The sequence below is a fragment of the Nerophis ophidion genome, linkage group LG11, assembly GCF_033978795.1.
Source record: "Nerophis ophidion isolate RoL-2023_Sa linkage group LG11, RoL_Noph_v1.0, whole genome shotgun sequence".
Classification (NCBI taxonomy): Eukaryota; Metazoa; Chordata; class Actinopteri; order Syngnathiformes; family Syngnathidae; genus Nerophis; species Nerophis ophidion.
Genome location: NC_084621.1, coordinates 35,089,513 through 35,117,088, shown reverse-complemented (window position 1 = coordinate 35,117,088; position 27,576 = coordinate 35,089,513). Strand labels below are relative to the sequence as shown.

Below are 27,576 nucleotides of genomic sequence, written 5' to 3'. Positions count from 1 at the left end.
GGATCTAAAAAATACAAATCAAAGGACTGTTTACAGACAAACTGTACCCTGTTCCAAAGGCTCGTAGCATTGATACATATGAGCACGTTCATCCATCTATCCATCCATTTCCTATCGCTTGTCCCTTTTGGGGTTTCGGGGGGTGCTGGAGCCTGTTGTCCATTGTCGAAGCGAAATTTGTCTGTATCTTGTCAACAGAATCAGTTTTTATACTTGTGAAGAATTTCAGAATATAAAGTCTGTTAAGGATCATTGTCCTCCGTTCAAATTGCGCTTAATCTACGGCTTTCATCTCTTATGTGTCCGAGTGAGGATGCCCAGCCTCATTTCATGAGCAGGTTTTCCGTAAAAAAACAAGAAACATTGTTATCTGTTTTACTGTAATCACTGCGCGACTTCTCCGCAAAAAAAAAGTCATTTTTTTGTGTGCTTACCCATGACTAAAAGTAAACAGACAACATGCTTTTTTCCAAAATACTGTTGTCTATAGCCCACAGCTAACTTGGCCAATGCTAACAGCCTGCTACTGTAAATGCTACGAGTGTAAGAGAATAAAACATGCTTTGAATCAAACTTGCCAGTCTGAATATGCCATGAACACACCAACATGTACCAGATGATGGTGTTAAAAGTCATCTTTGTGTTGTGTGTGTCAAAGGGAAGGAGGCGACACCAAGACGGAACTGTAGTTTACCAGGTTTATTTAAACCTTTGATAACTGTGTGGGATGTGTATGCTAGCACAAGTGAATGAGTACGGACGATGTGTAGAATTAACAATGTGAGTTTTACCAGGGGACGTTGTCGGTGTGTCTTTCGCCGAATCCAAGGAAGAAGGCGAAGAGGCAGTCAGCGGGGAGGCAAGCAGTTGGGGGCTGGAGAGAGGCAACAATGTCTGTGTCAAAGCAGGGGTCGAGGATCAAGGGAGGCAAGCAGAGATCCGGAAGGAGGTCGTGAGGCGAGACACGATCACAGGCAACAGGGAAGACACTGGGGAGGACACAAAGGACATCAAAACGGGAACAAGGAAGAGCACAAAGGAAGCGAGCAAGGAACGAGGGAGGGGTGCCAGACGTGATGCTTACTCAGGGAGATTGGCTACGTTCTGGCGAAGGTCTCTTGGGTCCGTTGGCTTTTATGCCGCTCCCTCTTATCAGGTCCGGGTGCGCTGATGAGCAATTGCCTGCAGCCTTGTCGCTGCATGGGCGTGCTGCGCCCAGCTCGAGCAGGGGCATGTCCAAGCGCGCTGCCAGCAGAGGAAAAGCGAGTTTCTAGTCCGCACTGTGACAGTTTGATCATCTCAAGACTGCTATCAAGGCTTTTCACTCTCTGTTTATTAGGTCATTAACGTGAGCTCATTGGCTTTGCTTTCACCCATATGTGATCATGACAATGATTGTGGCAGTTAACTATGACGCACGCTTGTGTTATGATTTGAACTTGTTAGATAAAAGAACATAATTTAAGGACAGAGTCTTGCACTCAGGACGCTATACGCTATTTGGTGGCCAGCAAAACCCATTTTGCTATGCGTCCACTACGTCAGTGGTCCCCAACCTTTTTGTATCCGCGGACCGGTCAACGCTTAATAATTTGTCCCGCGGCCCGGGGGGTCCTTTTTTTTTTGTCATGAAAAATGGACGTTTTTATCATTAAAAAGGGAGGTTTCTGTGGTTGGTGCACTAATTGTAAGTGTATATTGTGTTTTTTATGTTGATTTAATAAAAAAAAACAATATATATATATTATTAGTTTTTTTTTAAATAAAAATTAATTAAAAAATTCTTCTGCGGCCCGGTACCAATCGGGCCACGGCCCAGTACCGGGCTGGGGCCCGGCGGTTGGGGACCACTGCGCTACGTCACACTTTCAATCCCTATAAGGTTCTGGATGATCATTTGTCTCAATGTAGTCGTTTTTGGCGTTCATGAAGTCTGCCATGATTATTAAATGTTGTTTGAAGAAAATGGATTTATTTCTCTCTCTCAAATCCACGCACCAAAGAAATTCCAAAAATTAACAAAATTAACAAAATACTGTAAATATTACATGCTACCATGAATGTGCTTGTTATTCCATGGTTACAGCATGGATGTAAAACATTGTCGGAGGTTTGTGGAGGTTTCGTAGAGGGCTTTATAAGAAGCATAACATAATCCTAATTACCAGCATGTTAGCTGTCATGATCGGTGGTCTGGATTATGTTTTTGTTATTTTTTGTTAGTTTTGGATTCTTTTAGTTCCTGTTTATGCTCCCTCCCTTGTTTGTTTCGTTACAGTTGTGATCAAAATTATTCAACCCCCACACAATTTTGGTGTTTTAGCAAGTTGGACATTTATTCCGTATTTTGTTTATAGTCATATCAAATAAATATGTGTCAAATAGACAAATGCAGCTTAAATTGTAACACTGCATTTTACAAAATACCAAAAAAGGACATTTTTCGTAATATCTCATTGACAAAATTATTCAACCCCCTAGTTACATGCATCTTTAGTACTTAGTAGAACACCCTTTGGCAGTAATTACATCCTTCAAACGTGATACATAACCGGACACAAGCTTCTTGTAACGATCTACAGGTATTTTAGCCCATTCGTCTCGGGCAAAGGCCTCCGGTTCATTCATATTCTTGGGCTTGCGTGCTGCAACTGCCTTCTTCAAGTCCCACCACAGGTTTTCTATAGGAATTAGGTCTGGCGACTGTGAAGGCCACTCCAGAGTCTTCCAGCCCTTCTTCTGCAACCACTCTGATGTTGATTTGGAGGTATGCTTGGGATCGTTGTCCTGTTGGAAGGTCCAACGTCTCCCAAGCCTCAGCTTTGTCACTGACTTCATGACATTTGCAGCTAATATATCCTGGTAGGAAATAGAATTCATAATGCCTTGAACGCGCTGGAGATTCCCGGTACCTCAGGCAGAGAAACAGCCACAGAGCATGATTGACCCCCCCCACCATGCTTAACAGTAGGCAAGGTGTTCTTCTCTTTGTAAGCTTCATTTTTTTCTCCTCCAGACATAACGTTGATTCATAGGCCCAAAGAGTTCCAGTTTTGTCTCATCACTCCATAGAACAGTTTCCCAAAACCTTTGGGGTTTGTCCAGATGATTTTTGGCATACTGGAGTCTATTTTCTTGTGCCTGGTAGTCAGAAGTGGGGTGCGCCTGGGAGTTCTGGCATGGAGGCCTTCATCTCGTAGTGTGCGCCTTATTGTCTGGGACGAAACCTGCGTTCCCCCCTCTGCAATGTCCTGTTGTAGTTCCTCAGCTGTTACCCGGGTGTTTTTCACCACTGTATGCTTCAAATACCAGACAGCAGTTGGACACAGCATCCGCTTTCTACCACGCCCAGGTAGTGTTTCCACTGTGCCTTTAGCTTTAAACTTGCGAATTATGCTCCCAACTGTGTCTCTTGGAATGTGTAATGTCTTTGCTATTTTCTTATATCCATACCCTTTCTTATGAAGAGAAATTACCTCCTCTCTTGACTTCTTTGACCACTCCCTGGACTTCACCATGTTGCAAATACATCATTGACCATCTACAAGAAGCTGAGCGTCACATTCTTTTTCAATTAGTTTAATTGTTGCTCGTCATGGTTCTAATCACATCTACAGGTGTTTTCAACACCTGATTGAAAAGACCTTATTCAAATTCTGTTCTTAAGAGTTATGATCTTCAAGGGGTTGAATAATTTTGTCAATGATATATTAAGAGAAATGACACTGTTTGGTATGTTACAAAATATAATGTTGCAATTCAAGTTGCATTCGTCTATTTAATGCATCTTTTTTTGATATGACTAAAAACAAAATACGGAATAAATGTCCAACTTGCTAAAACACCAAAATTGTGTGGGGGTTGAATAATTTTGATCACAACTGTACAATGGCAACTTATTAGTTTCACCTACCTCTGGTGTTCGGGACACACACTTGCTCTAATCAAGAAGACCATTATTTAAGCCTGTCTTTGCCAGTCAGTCGTCCTGGCGTCATTACTTAATTCATGCTGCTTGTTCCATATCTGATTCCACAGTTATGCTAGTTGCTACATGCCATAGTTTGTGTTGCGATCCATTGCTCGGATTGTTCTATGTTGTAGTTTTGATTCTTTTCTGTGTCACATTTTGGTAGTTTGACTCCTTAGTTCCTGTTTTTAGTCTGTTTCCATAGCTACGTACTATTTTCATCTGCCGTGGTTTCAAGACGCACACCTGCTCTGTTAATCACCATCCTATATAAGCCAGCCTTTTCTGTTCAGTCTTTCTGGGATCCTAGTTTGCTTTCATGCAACACTGACGACTCGTATGTATTTTCTCGTTAGCTTTCATGCTACGCATTTATATTCTCGCTAACTTTCATTCTGCGCCTTTTTTTTATTCTAGCTCTCAGGCTAATGATTTGTTTTCCCTGTTGTGTGCCTTCGTGCCAAGTTGTTAGTATTTCTGTTCGTTTTCCTATCACCCACGCTAGCTCCCTTTGTTTGCCTTTTCTGCTTAGCTCCAGTATTTTTGTTCTTAGCCTGTTTTTGTTACCTAAATAAATCCATTATATCTTACCTTTGCTGTGTTCATGTCGACACATCCTCAGAGGAACAAATCCGGCAACAATATGCCACACAGTCGTAATAGTTTGGTTAGTTTTTTCATTTCTATAGTTTCATGTCCTACGTTTTTGCCTTAGCTCTAGCGTTTATCGCACGCTTGTCTTTGGGTTGTTTTCTGTTTTTTGTAATCTTTTGAATTTTGGGAAATAAATATTTTCCTACCTTCACGCCTTGTCCGGAGTAGTCCGATTGCTTCCCGGGAGAATAAACCTCGCAGTAAGCTGCAACCCACCCATCTTGACATTAGCCAACTCTTGTTATCAGGTTTTCCACTATATAGAACGTACAGAAAGGGAAATACCTATTTTCTTGTTTCACATAAGGATTGGGGATGATGGCCAAAAGTGCAGTTTCCTTTAAGCATGAATAAAGTTAGCTTGTTTTGAAAGTTGTTATTTGTTAACGCTGCTGCCACAGCCCTGAAGTCCCACTTCACACTTTGTTACCTTGAAACTAGGGCGGTCAAACAATAAAACATATGAATCACATTTTGTCCATAGTTAACTCATAATTAATCTCGATTCATCACATATTAATTGTGTATATTTTTAATCTTAGAAAATGTACCTTATTAAAAATATGCACCGAAAATGAGACTGAAAAAAAATTTCATTTATTTAAACGTTTGTTGATCACACATTATATTTTTTAACATGTCAACACAAAATGGACACGTTTTTCATTTTTCGTTTTTTCCAACTAATTACTAATTTTCCCACTGAAGTGTCTTGTCACTTGTTTGTCACTCTTGGCTCTGACACATGCAGCATTTGCGTGCGTGTGTTGTTAAAGGGAACTTTTGTTAACTCATTATTCTTAACTTTGACAGCCATACTTGAAATACATCCTTTTAATATTGGTCTAATGTCACAAGTTTATTATATTGATTAATTAATAATTATTGATTATTTGTGTCTTGGGCATGACGTTAAAGTGAATCAGGCAGTGGAGGCTGCTCTATGGGGTCTTGGGGCACAAGAGATTTCGCCTTTACTACTGTTACCCCAGGTGGCCTTTGGCAAAGGCCTAGTACCTGACTGCCCCCTAGCCAGAGATACAACGACGACCTCAACGGCGGAGCAGGCAGAAGACTGTAGATGTAAGAACTACCACAAATGCTGCGCTGGTGGAAGAAGGCACCCCCACATCCATGTGGGCCCAGTTATGGGGAAAAAACAACCCAAGACCTCAACAGTGGAACAGGCGGAGGATGATTGCTAACCCTATGGAGATGAAGGCTGCAGCAGAAAAGGTTCCCCAGTCGTCTTGGACTCCATGCCACTGGATCCTGACCCGGATCTGTCAAGGATCGTGTGGTGACTGTCTGTGTACCAGTCTCCCCACGTTAAAGTCACGCACAGGCATCCTCAATAAAGGGATACCCCCCTACCAGGAGGATTGTCATACTTGCTTCGAGTGACCGCCGATGACGAGAACATTTTCAATGTATTTAAAATAAACCCTTTTGTGGGCTCTCACACTTTGCTACGAGTTGCATTCAGTATTGTCTTTTACCTTCTTTATCAAAGTGCTTTTATTTGCAACTTTCTTTGGCCCAAATGTGGCCCATTTTGCATTCATTAAAAAAAAGCACACAGACTGAGTCACCGTCTTTTGTTAGGGGACTCGATTCGATACAGAATGATATGCATGATACTTGTTTGTTGCGTGCAATGTTTTGTTTTGTGATAATTAATGAAAGAATGTGAAAAACACTTTTAAAATTCTGAACCCCAATCAAATCCTTTGAAAACATGCGCATTCAAAAACCGAGATATCACTATGTCTATGATTGTTCTCATTCAACCAGTTCATTGTCAATCGATCGTAACTGGGACTGTTTGGGTTGTCTTGGAATTTGTCACATCTAGTCACAAGATCTGATCTAAGTCTATGAACACAAACGTCTTCCAAGACAAACCAAACAGTCCAGTTGCGATCGAGTGAATGCCCTAAGACGAGACACCAATAGGATATCCTTACCTTTCTTATCCAGGTTCAGAAAAATCACATGGCTCCAATGTTTGGATGTCATATCTTATCCAATCATGCATATTTCCGTGTGCAGATTTGATGTGTTATGTGTTGTTACTGTAGTTTACAGTAACACTGCAAGGCATTGTGTTAGCTCAGTTTGTGTTTAGATTAAGGCTGTGAATCTTTGGCTACCTAACGATTCGATCCGATTACGATTCCTGGGGTGCCGATTAGACTCAGAATCAATTTTCGAGTCAACACAGCTCTTGATTAAAACCGATTGTTATGTTGATCAGAGGGAGTTGACGGCTTAGACACCAGGGGGGAATATTTTCAAAGATATACATATATATATATATATATATATATATATATATATATATATATATATATATATATATAGCTTAGTCACAGACGACCATGCTAATTTACGCTCTTGTGTCAGGCACCTATTTCTGTTATATGTTTATTTTTATTTTGGTTTTTGGAATGGTACTTTAATTATTATTAATAGTTTATTGTTTTTTATCTAAATTGTTTTTTCATCCTATTTTAGTCAATTATTTTTAATATATGTTCAGTTTTAATGAATGTTGTAAATATACAATGCACTTATTTAATTTTCACATTTTAACTTGATATTTTGTTGATTCGGTACATTCAGGTTTGTTGACAACGCCTAACATGGATGTACAATCCAATTCTTGAGTGACAGTCCCTGTTGCACTTTGCACAAACATGTGTAGAGACTTCGTCCCGCTCCTGCTGTGCAATGGTATTTGCAGTGCGTTTCCTCCTGTCTCTATTCTCCTCTGCGAGCTGGCCTCTCCTCAAATCAGCCTCTGCAATACCCCGTCCAACCGCTTGACGCCAGACATTCCGGTTCCCCGCCTGTGTCCCCCAGCTGTCTAAAGGAATATTACACGCCTTCAGATCTCTCTTGCATGCGTCCTTGAACCAGAGGGAGGGACGACCAACACGTCTGGTACCAGCAGCCAGTTGTCCATACATAATGTCTTTGGGAAGCCGTCCGTCCTCCATCCGCCGAACATGTCCCAGCCATCGAAGACGGCGCTGGCTAAGAAGTGAGTTCATGCTATGGATATTAGCCCGCTGAAGAATGACACTGTGTGGAATATAGTCCTGCCAACTAATACCAAGGATACGTTTGATGCACCGCATGTGGAAAGCGTTAAGTCGACACTCTTGTCTCATGTAAGTAGTCTAGGTCTCGGTTCCATAGAGTACAGTACTGAGATCGCAGGCCTGGTAAACTCGGATCCTTGTATGTTGAGTAAGAGCGTTGTTTTCCCATAATCGTTTTGCTAGTTTAGCTACGATGGTGTTTGCCTTTCCAAGCTTCCTGTCAAGATCAACATCAAGCAAGAGTTTATTGCTGATTGTCGAGCCTAGGTATATACAATTATCTACTACTTCTAAAGTGACACCATTCATCTTGATAACAGGATTTGCAGCACCTTGAACGCTAACATTGACCTCACCTGGGATAACAACACCCAAAAAACAATAAAAAAAAGCCCAGCAGCGACTGTACTTCCTAAGAAGGCTGAGAAAATTTGGTATGCCACCCAAAATTTTTAGCAACTTCTACAGAAGTACGGTTGAGAGTGTCCTTACCAGCTCAATCACGGTCTGTTATGGAAACCGCACTGTTAAGAACAGGAAGGCACTCCAGCGAGTGATTAAAACTGCTCAGTACATATCAGGAGCAGCCTTCCCCTCACTACAGGACATGTACTCTACCAGGGCCACCAGGAGAGCACACAACATCATAAAGGACAGTACACACCCCCAGCACAGTCTCTTCAGCCTCCTACCATCAGGCAGACGATACAGGAGCCTGAAATCCAGGATTACGAGACTGACAAACAGTTTCTACCCACAGGCCATCAGGCTTGTGAATGCTAACTTGTGAATGCTAGCCCCCCCCCCACACCCCCCATTTTTACTTTGTCTTTTTGAACAAAAGACAGGTACCTTGACCACCCCCGAACTGTGAACCATCACTGTAGACACTTTTCACCTTTGATCACTAAAGACACTTTAACTGCTACTGTGACCTAAGGTCACCTCCATATTTATACTGTTGACTGTCAATCAGAATGTGCAATAATGTTATGTTACTTACTGTGCCTTGTATATACATTTTTATTCTTATTTTTATTTTTAGCTAAGTACCGTGTGACTTGTTGAAGGGTGGAATAGCAAAGTAAGATTTTCATTGTATGACAAACTGTCTGTTTAACTGTGCATATGACAATAAACAATCTTGAAAGTCTTGAACATTGGTTTTCTGCAGGCTAACTGTAAGTCCAAACTGTTCACAAGCATTCGCAAAACAGTCACTTGGACGTTGTAAGGCTTCTTTGGTGTTGGTACAAGAGCAGCATCGTCTGCAAAAAGCATCTCTCGGATTAACACTGACCTCCTTTTGGTCTTCGCACGTAATCTTGCCAGATTGAACAATGTGCCGTCAGACCATGTGTGTAGTTTTACCAGTCAGCTTATACTGTTTATTGTCTCATTTTTTTACATTGCCTCTTAGAGTGGTCTAAGGCCATATTGTATATTGCATATTGTGTATATTGTGTTGTCTCTGTATATTGTGTTGTTTCTTCTTTTTTTAAATGCAAAGCACCTCAGGGAAGCAACCTAAATTTCGTTGGACCTGTACATGCACAATGACAATAAAGATCATTCATTCATTCATTCATTCATTCATTCATTCATTCATAGATAGACACCCTCAATAGATGTGTCAAAAGTGTAGGACAGGACTATAGAGAAGAATATTCCAAAAAGAGTTGGTGCTAAGACACAGCCCTGCTTAACACCACTGTTGATAGAGAAGGAGTCCGAACAAGATCCTTCATACAAGACTGTTCCCTTCATGTTGGAATGGAAAGAAATTAACATCCATCCATCCATTTTCTACCGCTTATTCCATTTTGGGGTCGCGGGGGGCGCTGGCGCCTATCTCAGCTACAATTGGGCGGAAGGCGGGGTACACCCTGGACAAGTCGCCAACTCATCGCAGGGCCAACACAGATAGACAGACAATATTCACACTCACATTCACACACTAAGGCCAATTTAGTGTTGCCAATCAACCTATCCCCAGGTGCATGTCTTTGGAGGTGGGAGAAAGCCGGAGTACCCGGAGGGAACCCACGCATTCACGGGGAGAACATGCAAACTCCACACAGAAAGATCCCGAGGCTGGATTTGAACCCAGGACTGCAGGAACTTCTTATTGTGAGGCAGACGCACTAACCCCTCTGCCACCGTGAAGCCCCAGAGATTAACATGCTGAGTAGTTTTGGAGGGCATCCAATCTTTTGTAGAAGCTTGAATAGGCCCTTCCTGCTGACAAGATCAAAAGCCTTAGTTAGATGTATGAACACCATTTAAAGAGGTTGACCTTGTTTTCTACTCTTCTCTTGAATCTGCCTGACTGAAAATATCATGTCAGTCGTCGATCTTCCAGCCCTGAAAACACATTGGGATTCAGGATGCATACAATCTGCAAGTATCTGGAGCCTGTTCAGGATTATGCGTGCATAAACCTTTCCAACGATGTTCAAGAGAGAAATTCCTCTATAGCTATTGCAGTCACTGCGGTCCTCTTTATTCTTATAAAGTGTCACAATAGTGGCATCACGCATGTCCCGAGAACTCCTTCTTCCTCCCAGCAAAGACACAGTAATTCGTACAACGGTTTAAGTAGGGCAGGCTTCCCTTGCTCGATAGCTTCAGGTGGAATGTTATCGTTACCTGGTGCTTTGTCAGATGGAAGTAAATCAATAACTTTTTCAAGCTCTACCATTGTAGGCACTTGGTCGAGTTCATTCATGATTGGTAGCTCCTTCGTATAATTTAGAGCAGCATCAGAGACAGTTGTTTCAAGGTTGAATAGTTCTGAGTAGTTCTTGACCCATCTGACAATTTGTTCTTCACGATTGGTAATCTTCTCCCCTATCCGAGATTTAATTGGAGTAGTCCGTTTTACAGCAGGTCCTACTGCTTTCTTGATACTGTTGTACGTGCCACCGATGTTACCAGATTCAGCACTCATCTGGATTTCTTCGCAGAGCTGCTGCCAATAGTTGTTTGCACACAATGGCAATGCGCTGTGTGGAACAACAAGTACTCTTGAGTGTTGCAAGTGACTGAGCATTTGGACACCTCTTGTATGCCAAAAATGCTTTGCGTTTGGCCTCAATTGCTGGTTCTATGATTGGTAGATAGGCATTAAACCAGTCGTGACTAGTTCTTTCCTTCTTCCCAAAAGTAGAAATAGCTGTATTGTAAATTGCTTCTTTCATGGCATTCCATTTTGCTGTAGCATTATGCTCCGGCAGGTTTTGAAGAGCTTGGTCCAGGTTTGATACATAATTATCCACCTTGCATGAAATTGACATCTTTGATGTGTCAATGCAGGCACGACTCTTTGCCTTGGAGCGGTGAATTTTACGGGGTTGAAGGCGCACTTTTGCGCTCACAAGGGCATGGTACGTATTAAAATCTGCACTACGATAGCTTCTGGTAGTAAGAATGTTATTTAGTGACGACCGCCTAGTGATTATCAGATCAAGCTGATGCCATCAATGAGACCTGGGATGTTTCCATGATACTTTGTGAGATGATTTGCTCAAAAAAAAAAAAGGTGTTTGTAATACAGAGGTTGTGATAGTGCATAGTTCCAGCAGCCTCTGGCTATTCGTGTTCATCGTTCTAACGCCATGGTATCCCAAGCAAGATGGCCATGATGCATGGTCTGCGCCTACTCTGGCATTAAAATCACCAAAGACGATTAAGCACTCATCTTTAGGAAAACCCTTGATATGCTCATTAAGTTGATCCTAGAATTTATCTTTAATCTCCTCAGTTGAAGAAAGAGTAGGAGCATAGACACTGAGAATGTTCACTGGACCTATAACAGTGCTGAGACGGATAGACAGCAATCGCTCCGTACCTCCTGATGGAGGTTCCACTGAGGCCAAAAGTGTGTTTCTGACTGCAAAACCAACTCTTTGCTGACGAGGCTCCTCAGGTTCTCTACTTTTCCAAAAGAATGTATAGTTAGCCTCTCTGAGAGACCCACTGGAAGCCAGCCTAGTTTCTTGAAGAGCAGCTATGTTGACATCAAGTCTGGCAAGCTCCTTATCTATGATGGCCGTCTTTCTGGCGTCGTCCACTTCACGAAGGTCATCAGAGATTCCTGTGCACAGTTTTCGCACATTCCAGCTTGCTAACCGAAGAGCTGGAGTCTTCTTTCTTTTCTTGTTTTGTTTGTCTGGCACCCACTGAAGCAGGCAAACGTTGGCGGGACGACACCTTTTTGACCAGGGGCTGCCTGGCTTAAGGCGGACGGTAGTCGACCGATAATGTCTGTGTCCAGGCGAGGGTCCGGGATCAAGGAAGGCAGTCCAAAACACAGGGGAAACAATGGGAGATCTCAAAGGGGAAGACTCGGGAAGGCACTGCGGGAGAGCAACACGGACGTCAGAAGCACGGAGGGAAAAAGCCAGAGGGAGAGAAAGCATAAGGCTTACGATACACAATGAGGTAACTAATTTCCCGCAAGAATCCTTGGCTCCACTGGTCCTTTATCCAGCCCACCTTCATCAGCCCCAGGTGTGCATATTGCTGATTGTCTGCAGGATTGTCGCTGCGCTCAGCATGAGTGGGGAGCAGAAAGAGGAGTAACTGTGACACTCAGTTGCAGGAGGATAGCGGGTTTGAGTATGCACCGTGACACCGATGTTTGCAAGTAGTATATGGTATTATAACTATATGAAACTTTTTCAAAACAGGGTAACATGTTTCAGTCAAAAAAGCGCCTTCTGGCTGCATGGAGATGGTCTTGAAAAAAAAAAAAATTCTATATGTATTCATATATAATAACAAAACAATAATAATATATGAATCGCTTTAGAATCAAGTCAAAAAAAAGATTTGCGATTCGCATATGAATCGATTTTTAGTCGCACCCCTAGTTTATATTAGGGCTGTCAAAAACAATATGAGAACTTTTGTGAATCATCGCAAAAAAAATATCTAATTAATAATTTATAACTATTACCTCTTATTTTGACCATGGTTAGGGTTACCTGGAAGGTGGAGTGGATTCCTATGAGGTCAGCGATCAGGTCAATGCATACGTCAATACAAAGATGAGTGAGGAGACTGACTGGTGCGTTTACTGGAAAGTTTCAATTCGAAATACACCCTGACGGTACTTAAGATAAAACTGTTACCAAGTTTTGAGCTAATAAATATTGTACATTCATATAAAATATATTTTTTTAAAAAGGTACTCGATGACTTTCTGACAATAAAATTGCATCTGTGTCCAAATATTGCATTATTTAAGTCAATTTAAAATATTCAAGTGTAATTTATCTGATTGAAAATAATTAAAGTAAGAATTTGACACTACTACATTTTTCACTATATATTATAGCAACGAAATGTGGCCTGATATTTATTTCTGTATGTTGGTGGAAGTAAGGATGAATAAAAATGCCTAGGCCAGAGTAAAAAATGTAATAATCTACCGGATGTAATTTTGCAGGGCTGTACGCCTGATTTAAGTATTATGGAGGTTACACTTAACTTGTATTAAGCCTAAACCCACATTGGCTCCTGCTTTCATCTCCCCACACCAACATTGGACATCAGAGTGAGACAGAAGTCCTGGTGGTAGTGAATTAATAATTCATTCATGTGACCACACAGACTGCTGATTTTTGTCACACTGACAGTCATGTACAATTATATTTGACTCTGTGTCCAGCTGTCACTCTATTTCACCCTCTTGGCTGGTCTTCCCACAAAGAACCTTTGGACTATTTCCATGACAGTAAGGGGTTGCTGGCTGGTTTCTTTCTGGGAATTGCCATTGCTTCAATTACTGTCAATCACAGGGTGGTATGCCACCTCTCACATCTGGTCCAGGCTGTAGATGAAACACATCACTAAGTGACACAAGCACTGATGAAGAAAATGTTTAACTATCTTTGGTAAGACCTCGGGGGGTGGTGTTCAATTAAGGTTCCACTGTATTAGTCCACCATTGACAGAAATGCATGCTGTGGTGTTTAGGAAATGAGATAATGCCAGCGGTAACGATCCTCACGAGAGTGGTAATGGGACTAAATGGGAGTTAATGGGGTTACACTGATCAGGAGAGCGTGGAGACCCCAGGTTAAAGCAGCTACTAACAGGACGGAGACACACACACACACACACACACACACACACACATTGATCTACTAAAAGTTTGCATGTACTAAAACACGTGTAACCTGAATAGTGCATGCAAAGCCAATTTACTAAACTTGTGCACTGTAGATAGCATATTTTAAAAGACACAAATATGCCAATTTGAGGTTCTGATTAAAACATTTTTTTTTACATTTTTTAATTCGTGAAAAAACTTCCTGCAACATGGAATGTCTTGCATCTGTTAAGTTTGAGGGGTTATTTGTGGTGTTTTCTGATGATGTTACTTTTGTTCTACTGAACTGCACCAATTTTGTCAAGAGGAGTGGTCAAAAATTCAACCAGAAGCTAGCCAAAAGCTTGTGGATGGCTACTAAAAGTGCCTTATTGCAGTGAAACTTGTCAAGGGACATGTAACCAAATATTAACATTGCTGTTTGTATACTTTTGACCCAGCAGATTTGGTCACATTTTCAGTGGACCAATAGAGAACCAAACTTCATGAATGTTTTTTGCGACCAACATGTATATGCTCCAATCACTCTGTCACAAAAAAATTACAGTTGTAGAAAGTATTGCAAACTCAAAACAACCATTAAATTATGATCTTTACAAGTGTATGTACAAACCCCGTTTCCATATGAGTTGGGAAATTGTGTTAGATGTAAATATAAACGGAATACAATGATTTGCAAATCCTTTTCAACCCATATTCAACTGAATGTACTACAAAAACAAGATAATTGATGTTCAAACTCATAAACTTAATTTTTTTTTGCAAATAATAATTAACTTGGAATTTCATGGCTGCAACACATTCCAAAGTAGTTGGGAAAGGGCATGTTCACCACTGTGTTACATCACATTTTCTTTCAACAACACTCAATAAACGTTTAGGAACTGAGGAAACTAATTGTTGAAGCTTTGAAAGTGGAATTCTTTCCCATTCTTGTATTATGTAGAGCTTTAGTCGTTCAACAGTCCGGGGTCTCCGCTGTCGTATTTTACGCTTCATAATGCGCTACACATTTTCGATGGGAGACATGTCTGGACTGCAGGCGGGTCGGGAAAGTATCCACACTCTTTTACTATGAAGCTACGCTGTTCTAACACGTGGCTTGGCATTGTCTTGCTGAAATAAGCAGGGGCGTCCATGATAACGTTGCTTGGATGACAACATACTCTATGTTGCTCCAAAACCTGTATGGACCATTCAGCATTAATGGTGCTTTCACAGATGTGTAATTTACTCATGCATTGGGCACTAATACACCCCCATACCATCACAGATGCTGGCTTTTGAACTTTGCGCCTAAAAAAATCCGGATGGTTATTTTCCTCTTTGTTTCGGAGGACACCACGTCCCCAGTTTCCAAATGTGGACTCGTCAGACCAGAAAACACTTTCCCACTTTGCATCAGTCCTTCTTAGATGACCTCGTGCCCAGTGAAGCCAGCAGCGTTCGAAGGTGTTGTTGATAAATGGCTTTCGCTTTGCATAGTGAAGTTTTAACTTGCACTTACAGATGTAGTGACCAACTGTAGTTACTGACAGTGGTTTTATGAAGTGATCCTGAGCCCATGTTCTGATATCCTTTACACACTGATGTTGGTTGTTGATGCAGTACCGCCTGAGGGCTCAAAGGTCCGTAAAATCATTGCTTACGTGCAGTGATTTCTCCAGATTCTCCGAACTTTTTGATGATTTTACAGACCGCAAATGGTAAAATCCCTAAATTCCTTACAATACAGTAGCCCGTTGAGAAATGTTGTTCTAAAACTGTTCGACAATTTGCTTACGAATTGGTGACCCTCGCCCCATCCTTGTTTGTGAAATACTTAACATTTCATGGAAGCTGCTTTTATACCCAATCATGGCACCCACCTGTTCCCAATTAGCCTGCACACCTGTGGGATGTTCCATATAAGTGTTTGATGAGCATTCCTTAACTTAATCAGCATTTATTGCCACCTTTCCCAACTTCTTTGTCACATGTTCCTGGTATCAAATTCTAAAGTTAATGATTATTTGCCCAAAAAAATTGTTAATCAGTTTTAACATCAAATATGTTGTCTTTGTAGCATATTCAACTGAATATGGGTTGAAAATTATTTGCAAATCATTGTATTCTGTTTATATTTATATCTAACACAATTTCCCAACTCATATGGACACGGGGTTTGTAAACTTTTGATTACGACTGTATATATATATATATATATATATATATATATATATATACATAAATCCATCCATCTTCTTCCGCTTATCCGGGGTCGGGTCGCAGGGGCAACAACCTAAGCAGGGAAACCCAGACTTCCCTCTCCCCAGCCACTTCGTCTAGCTCTTCCTGGGAGATCCCGAGGCGTTCCCAGGCCAGCCGGGGGACATAGTCTTCCCAACGTGTCCTGGGTCTTCCCCGTGGCATTGGGTGGCATCCTGACCAAATGCCCGAACCACCTCATCTGGCTCCTCTCGATGTGAAGGAGCAGCGGCTTTACTTTGAGCTCCTCCCGGATGGCAGAGCTTCTCACTCTATCTCTAAGGGAGAGCCCCGCCACACGGCGGAGGAAACTCATTTCGGCCGCTTGTACCCGTGATCTTATCCTTTCGGTCATGACCCAAAGCTCATGACCATAGCTGAGGATGGGAACGTAGATCGACCGGTAAATTAAGAGCTTTGCCTTCCGGCTCAGCTCCTTTTTCACAACAACGGATCGGTACAACATCCGCATTACTGAAGACGCCGCAGCCTCACTGGAAATGTGTTCAACTTACTGCCGGCAATGCGGACCAAGCTCTGGCACTGATCGTACAGGGAGCGGAACGCCACAATAAGACAGTCCGATACCACATACTCTCTGAGCACTCCCCACAGGACTTCCCGAAGGACACGGTCGAATGCCTTCTCCTAGTCCACAAAGCACATGTACACTGGTTGGGCTAACTCCCATGCACCCTCAAGAATCCTGCCGAGAGTATAGAGCTGGTCCACAGTTCCACAACCAGGACGAAAGCCACACTGTTCCTCCTGAATTCGAGGTTCGACTATCCGACGTAGCCTCCTCTCCAGTACACCTGAATAAACCTTACCGGGAAGGCTGAGGAGTGTGATCCAACGATAGTTGGAACACACGCTCCTGTCCCCCTTCTTAAATAGAGGAACCACCACCCCGGTCTGCCTCAGCGACCTCAGCCCCAGAAATAGGAAAGTCCACCACAGATTCCCCAGGCACTGCTTCCTCATAATAAGACGTGTTGGTGAGATTGAGGAGGACTTCGAAGTATTCCTTCTACCTATCCACAACATCCGCAGTTGAGGTCAGCAGAACACCATCTGCACCATACACGGTGTTGATAGTGCACTGCTTCCCCTTCCTGAGGCGGCGGATGGTGGTCCAGAATCGCTACGAAGCCGTCCGGATGTCGTTTTCCATGGCTTCCCCCAAACTCCTCCCGTGTCCGAGTTTTTGCCTCCGCGACCACTGAAGCTGCTCACCGTTTGGCCTGTCGGTATCCGTCCACTGCCTCCGGAGTCCTATGAGCCAGAAGGACTTGATAGGACTCCTTCTTCAGCTTGACGGCATCCCTCACCGCTGGTGTCCACCAAGGGGTTTTAGGATTTCCGCCCCGACAGGCACCAACTACCTTGCGGCCACAGCTCCAATCAGCCGCCTCGACAATAGAGGTGCGGAATATGTCCACTCGGACTCAATGTCCAGCACCTCCCTCTTGACATGTTCAAAGTTCTTCCTGAGGTGGGAATTGAAACTTTCTCTGACAGGAGACTCTGCCAGACGTTCCCAGCAGACCCTCACAATGCGTTTGGGCCTGCCAGGTCTGTCCGGCATCCTCCCCCACCATCGCAGCCAACTCACCACCAGGTGGTGATCGGTAGAAAGCTCCGCCCCTCTCTTCACCCGAGTGTCCAAAACATAAGGCCGCAAATCCGATGACACAACAACAAAGTCGATCATGGAACTGTGGCCTAGGGTGTCCTGGTGCCAAGTGCACATATGGACATCCTTATGTTTGAACATGGTGTTTGTTATGGACAAACTGTGACGAGCACAAAAGTCCAATAACAAAACACCACTCGGGTTCAGATCCGGGCGGCCATTCTTCCCAATCACGCCTCTCCAGGTTTCACTTTCGTTGCCAACATGAGCGTTGAAGTCCCTCAGTAGGACAAGGGAATCACCAGGGGGAGCATTTTCCAGTACTCCCTCGAGTGTACCCAAAAAGGGTGGGTACTCTGAACTGCTGTTTGTTGCGTAGGCACAAAGAACAGTCAGGACCCGTCCCCCCAGCCGAAGGCGGAGGGAGCCTACCCTTTCGTCCACCGGGTTGAACTCCAACGTGCAGGCTTTGAGCCGGGGGGCAACAAGAATTGCCACCCCAGTCCGTCACCTCTCACTGCCGGCAATGCCAGAGTGGAAGAGGGTCCAGTCCCTCTCGAGAAAAGTGGTTCCAGAGCCCTTGCTTTGCGTCGAAGTGAGTCCGACTATATCAAGCCGGAACTTCTCCACTGTGCGCACTAGCTCGGGCTCTTTCCCCCCCAGTGAGGTGAGGTTCCACGTCCCAAGAGCTAACTTCTGTAGCCGAGGATCGGATCGCCTGGTGCCCTGCCTTCAGCTGCCGCCCAGCTCACATCACACCCGACCTCTATGGCCCCTGCTATGGGTGGTGAGCCCATTGGAGGGGTGACCCACGTTGCCTCTTTGGGCTGTGCCTGGACGGGCACCATGGGAACCGGCCCGGCCACCAGGCGCTCGCCATCGTGCCCCACCTCCGGGCCTGGCTCCAGAGGGGGGCCCCGGTGACCCCCGTCCGGGCGAGGGAAATCTGGGTCCATGCTTTGTCTTCTTCATAAAGGTCTTCGAGCTGCTCTTTGTCTAATCCCTCACCTAGAACCTGTTTGCCTTGGAAGACCCTACCAGGGGACATAAAGCCCCCGGACAACATAGCTCCTAGGATCATTGGGAGACACAAACTCCTCTACCAAGATAAGGTGGCAGCTCAGAGAGGATATATATATATATATATATATATATATATATATATATATATATATATATATATATATATATATATATATATATATATATATGTATATATATATATATATATATATACATAAATATATATATATATATATATATATATATATATATATATATATATATATAAAACGTAATGAACTGGCCTCACATGCCGACGCAGAAGCAAAGCACTACTGTGTAACAATGGCCACACCCCCATGTGATGTACCCTGTATATATATATATATATATATATATATATTTTATATATATATATATATATATATATATATATATATATATATATATATATATATATATGTGTGTGTGTAACAACCACAGTCGATTCAATAAAATCCCCTGAAGAGCAGGGAAACCTGCAAAACAGGCTTGTAGGGATGAATTAGCATCTATATATATGTATATATATATATATATATATATATATATATGTGTGTAACAACCACAGTCGATTCAATAAAATCCCCTGAAGAGCAGGGAAACCTGCAAAACAGGCTTGTAGGGATGAATTAGCATCTATATATATATATATATATATATATATATATATATATATATATATATATATACAGTATATACAGTATATAATAACGAGCTAGTCTTTTGAATGGCTCATTGAAAGGATCGGCTTTTTAAGATCTGGCTCTCCATAAAGAGCCAGGGAGATCCTCAACCGACGCAGCCATCTGTTCCCTCCCCGCAAGAAGTTCATGGCCGAAGGATGCAAGCTGTCATCGCTGGGGATAAACTTTACATCAACTGACAATTCTACAGCTACTGGGAATTTACACCATTACAGTGTTAACATCTGAAGTACAGTAAGTAATCTATTTTCTCTAATTAACTAATTTCCTTCTTTCTTCTTTGTCCTCCATATTCTGCCAATGCAGTATGATGCTGGTGCGTACAATTTTCAACTGCTAATTCTACGCGTAATATTAGTCCCTCTTTTTTTCTTTCTTTTCTTTCACCTGTCTCCCTTGTTGTTGTATGCAGGAACCCCTAATTTCTTCTTTTCTGTTTATCTTATGTGTTTAGTTTTTTCTCTTTTTTCCATCTGCCTACCTGTTACATGTTGTCCACACACACTACACATTTAGTGTCCATGTCTTTAAAAAAAGATACTTAATAAATCAGCTGTTCCTCAGTAGTTGAGTAGTTGTTTTTACTGAACACTTACACTTACTCAAGTATGTTGTATACTTTTACTTGAGTCATATTGTGTGTGTTTGTGTGTGTGTGTGTGTGTATGTGTGTGTTTGTGTGTGTGTGTGTGTGTTCTTTTATTTCTACCCTTCTTGAGACATCAATAATGAAAAGTACATTCCATATGGTGAACAAGTTAGGACCGAAATCATGGTCCCGATACGGACAACCATTGCATCTGATAGAGCCAAATACTAGAGTCCGTGAACATTGCTCCAAAGTCATGATTTTTTTTTTATGATTTACTGTTTATACAAAAGTAAACATTGACCTGTGAAATGGCAGCAATATATAATAAAACAAGACGGCAGCTAAAGAAGGACTTTCCTATTCATCCCGTAAAAACCCGTGAGGTGAACAGCTGATTTTACGACTTCCAGTGCTGATTTAAGACAACCCGAGCCCTGTATGTGGCCATAGGATTAACAAACACACTACGGTACTAAGACTATAGTGGCCCTTAACTGTTAGCTTGGGTTGGCCAGAATGCGGCACAGGAGCCATCTGGGGTCTGTGACTCGTTTGTCATCGGCCTTAAGCACTTTACAAAAAACAAAAGTGTGTGTAAGAAATTGATCAAAATTGATAAAAATTATATAGAGACATGCTGGAATAACAAAGTAAGTAATGAATATTAAAAAACAATTACAAACATTCATCCATCCATTTTCTACCCCTTGTCCCTTTTGGGGTTGCGGGGGGGGGGGGGGGGGGGGCTGGAGCCTATCTCAGCTGCATTCGGGCGGACTATATATATATATATATATATATATATATATATATATATATGTATATTTGTGTGTGTGTGTGTGTGTGTGTGTGTGGAGTTTGCCCTCCTCTGGGTTCCTCAGAGGAGGGCAATAAAGTGTCACTCTTGTGCTTTTCAGCAATTGTCAGTTGTGGCTGTCTCTCTCTCGCTCTCCCTCCAGCTCCACCTCCTCTCTCCTCTCCGGCTGCTACCTTTTAACAGAGCGACAGGTGATTTGAAAACCAGGCCCAGGTGGGCACCTTTCGCTGATCTCAGGCATACCCCGCTTCGCTGCATGTCCGCAGGCCACGCCCCCTCCACAATATGTATATAGAGACATACTGTAAATAAAGTAAATAATGAAGATGAAAAATCAATTACAAACAAACAAAAAAATTATACTATTTGCATTGTATGTACATATTAATGTTGTAAATACAAATCTTTATATATCTAGAAAGGGTGGTCCTAAAGAGGTAGGCATTTTTTGTAGGTCTCAAGAAGGTAAAACAATACAATAATTTGTGTGTGTGTGTGTGTGTGTGTAAGTGAGTGTGTGTGTGTGTGTGTGTGTGTGTGTGTGTGTGTGTGTGTGTGTGTGAGTGTGTGTGTGTGTGTGTGTGTGTGTGTGTGTGTGTGTGTGTGTGTGGTGTGTGTGTGTGTGTGTGTGTGTGTGTGCGTGCGTGCATGTGTGTGTGTGTGTGTGTGTGTGTGTGCGTGTGTGTGAATGTCAATGTGTACGCTCTTGCAAGTCTTGTGCGCTTTAGCAGCACTTAATGAGACTATCCTGAGTGTCACCTGTGAGAGGTCCTTTGATGAAATGTGTTCTTAAAAAAAGAAAGAAGGGGTATAGAGGGCTCGTAGGGAGGCTGTGGAGAGGACTAAAGATCAGGGCAAGTACAGTATCAATCACACACACACACACCTATGCAGACACGTGTGTGTGTGTGTGTGTGTGTGTGTGTGTGTGTGTGTGCGTGCGCGCATGCGTGTGTGTGTGTGATGAGAGTGATAAATAGAGGTGACCTGGAGGAAATACAGAGGGTTTTGTAGGGGGAAGGGGGGAAGGAGTTGTGCACAGCAGTGAAAAAGGAAGCGCATCAGAAAGAGTGACAGAGCGCAGAAGAGACTGCATTCATTTTTAATCCAGGGGAAAAGTCACTAGCACCCAAAAAAGCAAGACGGATAGTTTTCCGCGGCCACAGCTTGAGATAGTCTGTAGCAATTCAAGTTTGGTTGGTGTGTCACATCTAAACGTTTATTGATTGATTGAAAAGTTTATTGACATCTCAAAGAATTGAATCCATGTAATGCTTTAAAAAGGCAAATGGATGTCACAAAAAGCCGAAAGGCTTGTTTCCATTGTGGTCCATTAAATATTCATCACGTTTGATAAATTCAATAATAAAAGATATATAACCTGTGATGTGTATATAAAAAAGTAAGTTAAAAATGGATAAATTATGCACATATGCACAGTATACATTAGGGCTGTGAATCTTTGGATGTCCCACGATTCGATTCAATATCGATTCTTGGGGTCACAATTCGATTCAAAATCGATTTTTTTTTTTTTTCAATTCAACACGATTCTCGATTCAAAAACGATTTTTTCCCTATTCATTCAATACATAGGATTTCAGCAGGATCTACCCCAGGCTGCTGACATGCAAGCAGAGTAGTAGATTTTTGTAAAAAGCTTTTATAATTATAAAGGACAATGTCTTATCAACTGATTGCAATAATGTAAATTTGTTTTAACTATTAAACGAACCAAAAATATGACTTGTTTTATCTTTGTGAAAACATTGGACACAGTGTGTTGTCAAGCTTGTGCGATGCGATGCAAGTGTAAGCCACTGTGACACTACTAGTGTTCTTTTTTTTGTATAAATGTCTAATGATAATGTCAATGAGGGATTTTTAATTACTGCTATGCTGAAATTATAACTAATTTTGATACTGTTGTTGACAATATTCATTTTTGTTTCACTACTTTTGGTTTGTTCTGTGTTGTGTTTGTGTGTGCTCTCAATTGCTCTGTTAGTTGCAGTTCTGAGTGTTGCTGAGTAAGGTTTAGTTTTGGAATTGGATTGCATTGTTATGGTATTGCTGTGTATTTTTTTGTCGAAATGATTAATTTAAAAAAAAAAAATTGATGTTTTTAAAATGAGAATCCTTTCTGAAACGCACAACGTGGGAATCGCTATTCGAATTCTAATCGATTTTTTCCCACACCCCTAGAATACATGTCAGGTGATTTGAAAAACAATATATACAAACAATGTACCTATACACTATGTACATGACACTATGTACATGACACTATGTACATGACTATGCACATGTTGACTCCAAGAGTGTGCAAAACAGAATGAGAAAATATATATACACTGTAACCACATGTAAACCTGTTTGATGCTTCCAAGAGTTGCTGGGGATCAAAGCTGGTTCAGATCAGGTAGAGGTTGAGTTGAGCCATGATTTTATGGCAATTTTAAAATGTATTAGGGAGTTCGAATTTTAAGGTCTGTTGGTATGGTAGTGCATTCCACTGTGTGGTGGCAAAATAGTAGAATGCATTTTTTTCCCCATGAAAGTCATGAATTTGGGGGAGGGCGAGGCCTGAAGAACTCCCTCTCGTGTGGTACCTGTGAGCAACACTTACTCTGGTGAAATAGGGGACAGTTTCTCTGAGTATTTTGAATACCAGCCACATTGCAATTTGGTGTACTCTTTCCTCAACTCTAAGCCATCCTAATTTGGTAAAGTCGGCTTGAGTTAGGTGAGTCCTGTATGGGAGGTTGAGCAGGAGTCTCACCAGTTTGTTTTGGGAAGTTTGCAGTTTGGTTTTTAGTGGCTTGGAGATACTGGTGAACCATGGGGTGCCGTCGTAGTCAAAATGACACCGTATGAGGGCACCGGCAAGGGTCTTAAGCGTATCCCTGTTGATGAACGCAGAAATCCTGCCTAAAAATCTAGTTTTATTATTGATCTTGGTGATTGCTTTTAATGCCATTTTTTCACACGAGAGTATTGTCCAATATACAACCTAGGTAAATTACCTTTGTCTTTGCTGGTGATTATGGTAGCACCTGCTTTAATCATAAAGCCCGGGGATTTACTTATGTTGTGCTTTTAATCACCTTTGGGATTAATAAAGTATTTCTGATTATGATTCTGGACCCAAATAGGATGGACTCTGTTTTACCCAGGTGTACTGACAGTTTGTTATCGGAAAGCCAGAGACCGACTTTACTTAATTCAGTGCTGAGTGCACTTTTAACCTTCAATTTGTCCCTGTCCGAGGCCAGGATTGCAGAATTGAATTGTCCGCGAATAGGAACAAGTTGCTGTTACATGCTGATATCATGTCATTAATGTAAATCAAGAGTAACAATGTTCCTAGAATGTTCCCCTGTGGGACACCACAGCTCACCTTGAGTGTAGAGGACAGTGATCCATTCACCAAGACCACGTGTTCTCTATCCTCAAGGTAAGATTTCATCCAGTTTGTGGTTGCGCTGTCAAAACCGATTGCCCTCAACTTGTTTAACAGTATTGAGTGGTTAACTGAGTCGAATGCCTTTTGAAGTTCCAGCATAACCATTCCACAGTACTTGTAGTCAGTTAGGTGCAGTAGGCATGTATCACAAGGAGGTGTTTTAAATGTAGAAAACATATCAGAATATGATGATCCCTTTAAATAAAGTAGATTTACCAACATCAGATACTAATGCCCTTTGAACTCTCCTAATGTGTTGTGAATCAAAACACTGAAAATAATCAGTAACAGTTTTTGTGCAGCAGACTTACTTTTGTAATGTTTTAAAATGGTAAGACATCAATACAGGGTGCAGTCTGGTAGCATTGCTGTTGCGATAGTAACTCAGTATTTATACATTCATGTTACCGGAAAACATTTGCTAAAAGCATAAGCCAACCAGTTTTGGCCCTTGAATGAGAAAGATGTAAAAAAAAAAAAAAACCTATGGGCATTCTGTACAGTATATCATGAATAATTTCATTAAAAAAACAATTATGTGTCATATTTAATACAATTTGAAAGCTGCAGTAAATCTTGGCCCTTCCAATAGGACAAGTGTCATTATTCTATTAATAAAATGTGACAAGGAGCTTCAGAAACTCTTATGTTATCAAAAAAAAATACTTGGAATCCTTATCCTCAGTGCACTATTTTGAAAAAAATATAATATTCTTAATTTGCTATTTAGTTTTTCTCAGGTGTTTTGGCGATATTTTATGTTAGATTTAACAAAGCTCTGTCATCCGGGAGGAGCTCAAAGTAAAGTCGCTGCTCCTCCACATCGAGAGGAGCCAGATGAGGTGGTTCGGGCATCTGGTCAGGATGCCACCCGAACGCCTCCCTAGGGAGGTGTTTTGGGCACGTCCAACCGGTAGGAGGCCACGGGCAAGATTCAGGACACGTTGGGAAGACTATGTCTCCTGGCTGGCTTGGGAACGCCTCGGGATCTCCCGGGAAGAGCTAGACGAAGTGGCTGGGGAGAGGTAGGTCTGGGCTTCCCTGCTTAGGCTGCTGCCCCCGCGACCTGACCTCGGATAAGCGGAAGAAGATGGATGGATGGATGGAGAATGGGTGTTGCATTCATATGCTGTCAATATTCAGTGTTTATTGTTCATAGTCCATCCATCCATTCAGGGTGGGTACTCTGAACTGCTGTTTGGTGCGTAAGCACAAACAACAGTCAGGACCTGTCCCCCGAAGGCGGAGGGATGCTACCCTTTCGTCCACCGGGTTGAACTCCAACGTACAGGCTTTGAGCCGGGGAGAAACAAGAATTGCCACCCCAACCCGTCGCCTCTCACTGCCGGCAACGCCAGAGTGGAAGAGGGTCCAATCCCTCTCGAGAGAAGTGGTTCCAGAGCCCTTGCTGTGCGTCGAAGTGAGTCCGACTATATCCAGCCGGAATTTCTCGACTTAGCGCACTAGCTCGGGCTCTTCCCCCCCTAGTGTAGTGACGTTCCACGTCCCAAGAGCTAGCTTCTGTAGCCGAGGATCGGACCGCCAAGTGCCCTGCCTTCAGCTGCCGCCCAGCTCACATTGCACCCGACCTCTATGGCCCCTGCTATGGGTGGTGAGCCCATTGGAGGGGTGACCCACGTTGCCTCTTCGGGCTTTGCCCGGCCGGGCCCCATGGGAACAGGCTCGGCCACTAGGCGCTCGCCATCGTGCCCCACCTCCGGGCCTGGCTCCAGAGGGGGGCCCCGGTGACCCGCGTCCGGGCGAGGGAAATCTGGGTCCATGCTTTTTCTTCTTCATAAAGGTATTCGAGCTGCTCTTTGTCTGATCCCTCACCTAGAACCTGTTTGCCTTGGGAGACCCTACCAGGGGGTTTTATGCCCCCGGACAACATAGCTCCGAGGATCATTGGGACACGCAAACTCCTCTACCACGATAAGGTTGCAGCTCAGAGAGGAGTTAATATTGTAGTTAATATTGTAAATCCCACATTCTTTATTTCCATGTACATTCTGGGTGTCTCATTCAGTAAAAAACATTTAAATTCAATTCCGATTTTTAAGGTAGTCTATCATAACGTTTTTATGGATTCAATTAGACATTATTGTGAGTTTTTGTATTAGTGTTCCTAAAAATAGATATACCGGCCCCCAGACACATTTGTTTCTCTAAATTTGGCCCCCGAGTCAAAATAATTGCCCAGGCCTGATTTAGTGTGTCTGTCTTCATGTATATGCATACTATTTGCTGATCGTCAGAACGGCCACACTACTGGGAGGAGAAAATACAAATATAACAATGCTGTCATGATGGCCGGTATGGCGGAGATGCAAAAGATCAACAAAAATGACAATTTAAAAAAAAAAGGCACACAGGTGTGAAAATGGTTCAAGTTCAAAATACAAAAGAGTAACAAAAAACAACAGCAACAAAAGGTTACATGTGAAACTTTAACTCAGAGAAAAAACTAAGTATAAATAAGAATGAGTACTGTGCCACAAAAAAAAAAAAAAAAACTAGGAAATGGTAGCAAGCAGAATACTCACCAGAAGACAAGTCAGAGAGGAACTGCACAATAACCAGTGAAGGCTGGGACTGGAAATCAGGAAGGCAGAGGTGAAGCTCATGGGAGTGTGACAGTCTGGCTACCAGAGTACTGATCGTCATGCTTAAAAAGGGCCGAATTGTGAGGTACTGTGGCTTCGACCCCGGCACATCCAGAAGGCTCTAGGAAAAAGCAGAGCAAAGGTCCCAGCAGCAGGAAGGGTGGAAAACAAAAACATTAAAGATTTATCACACACAGTGTGATTTAGCAAAACTCAAACTGTTCTATGGCCACTGTTTTTGTCTATATTTAGTACGTCAAGAAAAGACGTTCAAAGTGGCAGTTGCACAAAAATAGCTGTGACAAAGGAGGCGATCTCCCAGCTACATATACTTCTCAATATGTATGAATTGTCAAAAATTAATAATATTAGACATATTTTCTATGCACAATTACATTTCATAGATGCTGTATTACTTAAGGGACTGATTTTTAAGTAAATTAAAATGATGCATTTTTGGTGTCTGCCGGTGTCTATTTTTACTGTAATGATGTAAAAAAAAGTTATTGCAATATGCATTTTCTTCCGTCTGGAACATTCCAGCGTACGCTCACAGATACTGCCAGCGACTCCCATTAGCGCACCTTCAACGTGCTATAAAGTGGGTTCCATTGTATA

General features: G+C 42.3%; 1 long non-coding RNA gene across 1 annotated transcript; it reads right to left on the bottom strand.

Moving 5' to 3' along the window:
• Positions 1 to 763: 763 nt before the first annotated feature.
• LOC133561418 (uncharacterized) lies at positions 764 to 26,990 on the bottom strand. Its single transcript, XR_009808687.1, has 3 exons — positions 26,899 to 26,990; positions 1,085 to 1,245; positions 764 to 989 (listed from the first exon to the last, which is right to left on the bottom strand). It is a non-coding gene; the product is annotated as an uncharacterized LOC133561418 (long non-coding RNA).
• Between the last annotated feature and the right edge of the window lie 586 nt (positions 26,991 to 27,576).